Source organism: Centruroides vittatus, unplaced genomic scaffold (genome assembly GCF_030686945.1).
Source record: "Centruroides vittatus isolate TY-2023 unplaced genomic scaffold, ASM3068694v2 contig_854, whole genome shotgun sequence".
NCBI lineage: Eukaryota > Metazoa > Arthropoda > Arachnida > Scorpiones > Buthidae > Centruroides > Centruroides vittatus.
This window is the reverse complement of record NW_027122558.1, coordinates 1,195,849-1,204,713: the sequence shown is the minus strand read 5'-3', so window position 1 is coordinate 1,204,713 and position 8,865 is coordinate 1,195,849.

Below are 8,865 nucleotides of genomic sequence, written 5' to 3'. Positions count from 1 at the left end.
TAACCTTTGGTAATTCCGTTATAATAACGGACGGGGTGGCGGAGGACGGACAAATGTTTCTTTTACGTTTATCCGCGATTTATCGAGTCCGTCAATTATTTTCTTTTGACCCGAAACTCCGTGACGTCGTTTAAAAATGTTTTCGATCAATAAAGTCTCTGGCCTTAAGCTTCTGGCTTCTATAAATACCGCCGTGATTTGGGTAAATTCTTAAGAGTCGATCTACTTCGCCGGGGCTGAAATTTTCTCGCCGCTCACCTGCTACGCCCGTCTATTTGCGTACGCTCCGCGCTTCCAAAAGCCTTCCACCCACCGCCCCACGCCTTTGGCGCCCTTCCCGTCCTTAATCTGGCTCCGGTGTCTGGTTTCCGGGCGAAAACAACTTTCCGATGGCCAAACTTTAATTAGTATCCCCGCGAAAAGACACCGGGTATTGGATCGGAGGCAAAAATTCCTTCCGCCGTCCAACACTCGCGCTAATTTATCGCAATTTCTTCCTTAAATCCTCCGTTAATTGGCGCGAGACGTAGACCGAAACCCAACACCCACTAAACTGCCAAATTTTTCCTCGTTTCCTATTAATTAAATGGCAAATTCGTCTATTAAAAAAGGAGCCGGCCACTTTCCGTTTCGAATTTTCCAGTGCGGAACGGCAATTAGTCGATCCCCGGTGACGTCGGCGGTAGGCCGGGAATAGGGAACGACGGAACGGGAAGGGGCGATTTTATCGCGGAAGAACCGCGGCCGGGTGTGGCCGGAAGTACTTGCGTCCAGATATTCGTCGGAGAGACGAGAGGACCGCGGTTCCGAAGGTTAAACAAACCGACCCGGTACGGGATTCCCGCATTATCGGAGGGTGTTCTTCGGACCGTCTATCCGTTTCTCGAGGGAGAAATCGGGCCGAAAATCCGGGATCCGGCCAATGGCGATTCGGCCTATTTTTATTCGAGACCCGGTCGATGCCGGAAAGAGAAATCGATAAATCGGTAAGGAAAGGCATCGATTTTCGTCGCCACTTAGTTAAAGGCCGTAAAAAGGAGTTAAAATAATTTCAAAGTCGAGCGGAGAAAACGAATTTTCTCGTCCCGGGCAGATGCGTGACACACATAACTTATGCCAAAGAAAATAAAAATACCGCCGTTATACGTATAAATATACATTTTTTATTAGTACGGCACGTGCGAGGGTGGCACGACCCGGCGGGCGCGAAAAGAACCGGGATTTCTAATTAAGTTAATGGCCGAGTAAGGGAGGAGAAGACTCTATTTTTTAATTAAATACGAATGCCATTTGTCAAAATTTTGTAATCGCGTTTAATATTCGTTTAAACGCACGTCCGAGTTAATCGTATTAAAAACCGAACGGTTAAAAAATTAACGTCCGTCTTCGACCCGGTGGCAAACGGAACGCTAAAAACGTGGCAAATTCTTGTTTTCTGCATCGATTTATCCCGTCGGGACCGCGACTTTATCCGGGTATTTTTTATCTTCCGTCGATATAAATTCGACCTTTTCCCTCTTTTTCGGTCAATTATTAATAATAAAATATGGAGATGCGAAGGCGAAGGGGAGGCGTAATTCCTCCTATCTGGGAAGGTCGATCACCCTCCACCGCCGCTAACGGACGGCTATTAACTGGGTACATACCTACGCAATCATAACATTCCGTCACCTCGGCCGGGCAAATTTAATATCTCCTAATAAAATTATTATAAACTAATTATAAAGCCGTGCATATTTTACCCAACTTTAAGACCGGACGACGGAGGGGAACATTTTTTTCTTGTATTAAAAAATTTCCCGAATAAAAAGTATTTTAAAATTAAAGAAGCGTAACGTTACGCCAAACGAAAAATTAATTAAGTTATTATAATTGTCGGGAGGAACGGGGTAAGGCCGAATTGGCGCGGGCGCGGTTAACCGGGTATAATTTTCCCGGGCGCGGATACTCCCGGGCCTACCTAACCCGTAATTTAATTCGGAGCTCTCGTCACGTTCCGGGATAACGCCGTAACGCGGACCCGTAATTTTATAAATTATTAAATATTAATAATACGAAACGACAATATCCGCGGTAAAGCTTTATTCCGCCGCAGCGCGCGGGGGGAAGGAGCGCGAACTGGCCAAATCGGCCCCGATTAACGTTAAATACCGGACGAAAAATGCCGGGGTGGGACGTAAAATATAACGAATTCGATAACGTAGGAAAAGAGAAACGCGGCGGGACAAAGGACCGTTACCGGTCTTATTTATCCACGCGGTATTTACCACCGACCGGGGGGGAATCGATCGTCTTCTCCGCCCGAGGAAACGGTGACGAAAGAAACTCGATTCCGTTAAAGTTGGCGCGACGTCGTTTCTTTCGGCGAAGGACGGACGGGCCGAGTTTTCCGTCGTTATTAATTAAGGATCGATCCGAAGAATATAATGCCGGAAAGGTCGTTTCCCGTTTACGTAGAAACCCGTATTCTTTCGCACGCTTATATGCTTTTTCGTTATTTATTTATCGAGAGAAAAAACGAAATGTCTGGTCCGGGAATGAATTTTTCCGGTTATCGCCCGGCCAAACGCCGATTACGTCGGCGCGAGACGGCGAGTGGTTGGTCGTACGTCGCGTCGCGTCTCGTCCGTCCGCCGGGCGCGGGCCAGCGGGGGCGCCGACGCCGGTAGCCAAACGAGGTAACTAATCGTAAACGCCCGCTTCCGTACGAAGGAAGCCGCCGGTTTGGCTTACGCGCGGCCCCAATAATTAATAATCGGGCATTTGGGTGGAAACCAGGCGCGTCGACCGGCACCCGAAGTGACGACGCGGTACTTTCCCGCCGAAAAAGTTAAGGAGCAATTATATAAAAGTTTCTTTTGGACTTTATCGAGGAACGAGTTGGCAAGTGGGAGTCTTTATTTTTTTCTCCTCTCTCTTCCTTGCCAAATGATTCGCCAAGATAAAAATAAATCGACTCTATTTTTATTTTTATATTTATTCGTTAACCGCATTTTTATATTCTAGCCAGATTTAAAACAAAAAAAACAATTTCGGAATTGCGTATTTTTTCCGTTTTTCCGCCGACGAAAAGCGAAAAACAAACGATCGCGGATTCCGGCGGGTTTGGAAAATTCCTTTTTTGTCGGGCCGCGGTGGCTTTTATTATTATTTCGGAGGTTTGGTGCGCGTGGGTTCCTCCGAAAATGTTCCCGGTTTTATCGGTAACCGGACGGTCCGATTTTCGCGTCCGAGCGGCCCCGGCCCTCGACGACGCGGGAAGACGACGTCGAGGTCGGAGTGGCCAATCTTCCGTCCGGAATATACCGGTTTACCCGTCGGAAAAGGGCGGAGCGGGCCCGTCCCCTTCCCACCGCCCTCTCGTCCTCCGCCGGATCGACCTCGGCCTAGGTAAAATTGTTTTTCGACGCCGTCGATTAAGAAGCCGGTGGACGGATTTCGTCCACCGTTAGGCGGCGAGAGTTCGTACGTCGTTACGCCGTCTCCGTCGACCGTTTCTTCGTATTTTCTCGCTTCGAGTCTCCAAAATCGACGATTACAAACGATAAAATTTCTTTAGCCATTATTACGGCCAAAGATTCCCATTCCGGAAACGAAGAGAAGAAAACGGCGGAACGAAATATTAGTTTCCATTTCCGCCTCCCGGGCCAAAGTGGCGCCGCGGTCCGTTATCCGACGACGAGTCGCTCGGTTTCTATTGCCGGGCCGAATAGAAATGCGCGGTAACCGGTAAAGTGAAAAAAATCATCGGTACGCGCTTTCCGTCGGGCGACAGTGCGATACGTAACAGCGAAAAGAGCTGGCGTAGCGAGTTAGTGTGACGCGTCAATTTCGTCGTCCGTATTTCGTATTTCGGTCTTTTTCCTTTCGTCCGGACGGGATACGAGATTCTCCGGAGGCGCGCCCATTATACTTTCGAGTAAGAAGGCTTTCTTGGCATTTTCCAGCCGGTACGAGGTAATTCTTTTCCGAATACAAAGATTTCCGGGTGACGAATGGCCGTAGAATAAACGAAAAGATGCGGAGGCGAGAGAATGGAAGTAAAGGCCGAGAACCCGTTAAGCGACGGGATTTAACGAAAGCCTCTAAAAATTTTATTTACGCGGACGGAGAGAGATCCGGCCCCTCCCCGTCGGGCGACAAACGGAACCGGGTTTCGTCGGTAAAAACTTCGAAACGGATAATTACGAAAAGCCGGAAAAAAATCGGATTATCTCGGGGTTAAATCCGTAGACTTAGAAGCCGGGAGTCCGAGGAAAAGGAAGCTTTATCCATTCTTTTTTCTCGACTCCTCGGAGAATTTACCTTTCGTCCCGGTCCAAAATTTCTTTCCGACTTCCCCCGAGTGGCCGAAAACCCCGCCACGCGTTTAACCGGGCCTCGGGGTTCACCGGTGTTTCCGGGCGACGCGTAAGGTGGCGCGAATATTTCCGTGTTTAAAAAAGTGCCGCCGGCGTTATTTCCCGCGTAATTCCGAGTTTCTTTCCAAAGCGATCGTCTGTCCGAATCGTTTCGCCGCTCTAATAACGATTATTCTCTCCGACACTGGTGCGAAATACGACGGAAAGAGTCTAAACGGAGTCGGGTAAACAAAACCAAAGAGAGAGGGAAGAAAGGTCACTAAACCGCCAGCCAGTTTTCGACGCTAGATGCGTCCCTGCCGACGATTCTCGTAGGACCAAAGATCCGGCGCGAAAAGTAAGTTATTCTTCGATAATCTTCTCCGCCCGACGTAAAGGGGTGACCCCCGGAGAAACGGTTTAGGTGTTAGCGGGCGGATAAGGCGGCCGGGCCCCACCCGCCACCCGTTTCCGGGTTTCGGCAACTTTTTGCACGTTTGTAGGGCCTGGACGGTTAACCGCGGCCGCGGAATTAATATTTACTTTTAAAACACTGGATAATTTTCGTTTCCGATTTTAAAAAAATGCCAACGATTTTGCGAAAAAACACTCCGGTGTCTCTCGACCCGCATTTCGGCGTAGAAAGCGTGGCGCTGCCAAATCGTCGGAAAACTCCACGAATACTTCCAGTTTATTTAAAATTAACGGCTTAAAACTTTTCGTCACGACCACTCGTCGACTAATAAAACCGCCGTCCGAACCACGGTTAAGAGCGAACCTTCTACGAATATCTTACGGCCGAGTAATATAACTCTGCCCGTAGCGGAGAGCCGGAGAAGCTCACTTTACGGTTTTCTCGGGCTGTGGTCAGAAATCCCCCGACCCCGACTCCCTTTTACTTTCCCAACTCGTCCAGTGTATAATAAAGGAAAAAAGTATTTGAATCGTGGCGCATTCGACTCCCCGAGTTTTTTGCAAATCTATACGTTTGGAGTTCTCTCGAACCCAATAAATGTCAAATAAAGGGAAAAATTCGCGCGTACGTTGGCGTCTAATTTGTTTCGTTTCTTTATTCTGTTCCGAAATATTAATTAAACAATATCTCGGAATGGGTAAGGTTTAAGAAACAAAATTTGGCACGGTAGCGCGCGTATAAAGGGCATTAACGCTATTCAATTTTGGTTCTTTATTAAAGGTGGACGGGGTGGAGACGTAGAAGGGGTCGCGCGTCGTATTTCCAGTGTGGTCGGACTTAACGAATATTTTACTCGTTATTAGCATTCGCAATCTTATAATATAATTTAGATGGGTTAATAATAATAATAATAAGCTCAGAGTTCAAACGGTTAAGAGTCGAAATTTGGTACGCAGTTAGGACACGCGGTAAGAATGTACACTAAGAAGGGATTTTTCGAAACTCTTCTCGCGGGGGAAGAGGGAGAGGGTTAAAGGTTACCCCGAGAACTCCGTTTCTACCGTGCTATCTTAGACGCGGTATTTTGCGTTTTTGCGAAAAATCGAACATACTTTTAGACCCATCTAAAAATTCTCTAATTAGTCTCGGAACAGAAGGGAACCTAATTCTCGCACCCGGTGGAAACGGGTAAGGCGGGCTATAATCTAATAATCTTAATCTTCGTTATCGTTACTTTTTGCCCCAGCGACTCCGGCTCGTCCGCTAGTTTTTCTTATTTTTTATAAAAATTGTCTCTACCCCGAAAATTAAGCCCGAGTTCTAACACGCGAACGGACAGAAAAGGAAATCTTACAGAACTCGAAGACGATGTTTATTACGCGCGGGAAAAAATAAATGGCGTCGACCACTGTTCGAGTTCGAATGTTAAAACGGCGATACCGCGCCACGCGGACGTTATCCGAAATACGACATCGATCGTCGCCGACCGAGTTTCGGTACGGCGTTTATTTCCGCTCTTAAAACGATTAAATACGATTTAAGAACTTCGGCCGATGCCGACTTAATAGAAGCCACCTCTTTTTTCCCCGGTCTAAATGTTATATTTCCCATTCTCGACTTAGTTTAATGTACGCGTATACTTATATATCACCCGATATACTCCCGTATTATGTACCGTACAACATTTTTATGAAACCAATTTGTTCGCGTAAGAATGTATTTACCATTTTTATTCGTACGCGCTTACCGAATACCGATGCCGACGTCGAACGAGTCGACGAATGCCAGCTTACGTGTTCGGCAGATGCGTCAAATTTTAACGTTTAATTAGTTTTTTAAAAATCGTTTTATTTTGTATTTTTTAAAAAATAATCGGAATCGTCGCGGCGATTACTTTCCCGGCCGTTATACGGCATAGGCCTACGACAAAGGAGAAGAACGACGACGGTCGGAAAACGACTTCCTCGGGTTTTTCCTCTTTCGGACCGGGGAAGCCCGGAAACGTAGAGAAGCGCCAACGGGCGTTAGAATGCGTACCGACCGACTTAGTCGGACCATTTTCCGGCTTAATAACTGCCTCGTTAAACCGTCCCACTCCCGTTCGAAATCGTGTCTGCCGTACAGTTTAACACTCGTGCGTACGGAAAAGACCCAATCTGTCGCGTATCTCGACGTTTCGAGGCGCCCGAGTCGGGAAATGCAAAAATTTGGGGCGCGATCGTTTTCGAACGACGGCTACACTTTTCCTCCGTTATATATAACGACAGAAAAGCAAAACTTATCGTGTCGACTCGTTACTTAGAGGCATATTTTAGCTTTGGAATAAAAAAGTTTCTAACTTCTATCTTCGTTAGAACTATATTTATTGACGCTAATATTCCGAGGTCACGCGATGACGTCAAAATTTTCGGGCCTACTTTATTAACGAGTCCGCCCCGGTCGGAGTCGGAGTCGTGCAAAAATCTACCGACTTCGCAACCCCGCTTATAACTAATAAAAACGTGTCGGCCGGGCAAGCTGATGCCGAAGTAAGGTCGGAGTCCCTGCCAATCGTTCGCCAGTGGAAATGTATAAATTGTAAAGATCTCGGCGGAGTTTATTACACCCAAAAACCCATCGTTTCGCGATTCGCAAAGATCTTCTTCGGACGTTTCCCAGACCGGGGCGGGACCGGAAGGGGACCGACCGACGGTCTTTTAAAAATTTGGAAGGAGGCGCTTTAATAAGGAATAATTTATTATCGCTTCCCGGCTTATCTCCGAACGAAGGAGCGGGCCGAGGACGACGCGGTTTGCGGCGTTTAAGAAGAGGAAGAACCAAGGTGAAAACGGGAAAAGCCCCCTTCCCGGTTTTCCGGACCGCTCGGGCGAAAAAACCGTCGGTGGGCTCGATTATTTCTCGGTAATTACGAAAATGGTCGTTCGACGACGTTTCTTTCCGTCTAATTGTATTTTCCGCCCGGAAAAGTCCAAATTCTTCTTTCGGTTTCCGGTTCTCCCCGCCGTTTTTTAAATCGAATACTTTTAAAAAGAATAAAAATAACGCAAACGTTAATTTTTTGCTAGAAAGAGGAACGCCAATTAAAAGGCCATTTGTAAGAAAAACCTTTTCCGAACAAATTTAGTCTTTTCCTCCTCTTTAAGAATCGAAAGGCGGAATTAATTTGTCTTTGGATCGGACCCGGCCCACCCGCCTCGGCCATTCTCCGGGCGCAATTACGAAAATTTCCCATTCGATTAATTACTGTTTTGTCGGCTGTCGTAAAAGAAGGGAGAAAAACACAAAACTCTCTCCAAATTAAATTCTTTTTCTCTATCGACTTCCATTCTCCCGGCGAAGAATTCCGACGGAACTGCCAGTAGAAAGTAAATAACGAGAAATAACGTCGTAATCCGATAACTTCTGGGAATGTGTCGATATTCGTCGCCTTCCTCCTTCGCTAATCGATGAAGATAACGCGGTCTCTTCCGACAATTCCCCCCCTCACACACACGCGCGCATTCTTTTCTAACGGGGCGTTAATGTACGCGCCCGCCACCCGGATCTTTCTCCCGCCTCGCTTCCGTATACGGCACGTCCCGGCTTCCGTTACGTAACGTCGTCGGTGGGCAACGGCGGGTGGACGTATTTTTGGCACCTTTACAAAAATCCGACTTTAAAATAAAAAGATTTCGACCTTGTTAAGCCTTCGAGAAGTCAAAAACGAACGATATAATTCGAATCGGCGGAAGAACGGCTCCGCCACAGACGAATTAAAGCGGGTAATCGAATTAGATCGGGGCGGGATTTCTATTCTTCCGCCGGCAGACGTAATTAACGAATTAAAGACGGCTTTATCGTTACGGGACGGAGACTGGCAACGTGGCACCGAATTTAAATTCTTTCCGCTCCCGCACCTTAACGGCCGCGGTTAATTATTCCGCCAGAACTAACCGGTTACCCCTATAACCCGGCCGCCGTATATGCGGGACGTGACCTCTTTTCGGCGAAATGTGTTGGTCGTAACTCCACTACGCGTAAATTTACAATCGTCCCATTAATATTATAATTTTAATGCGGGTCCTTAGCCTATTTGGCTTTTCCCCGGTTAACGGACGGCCCGACACTCCG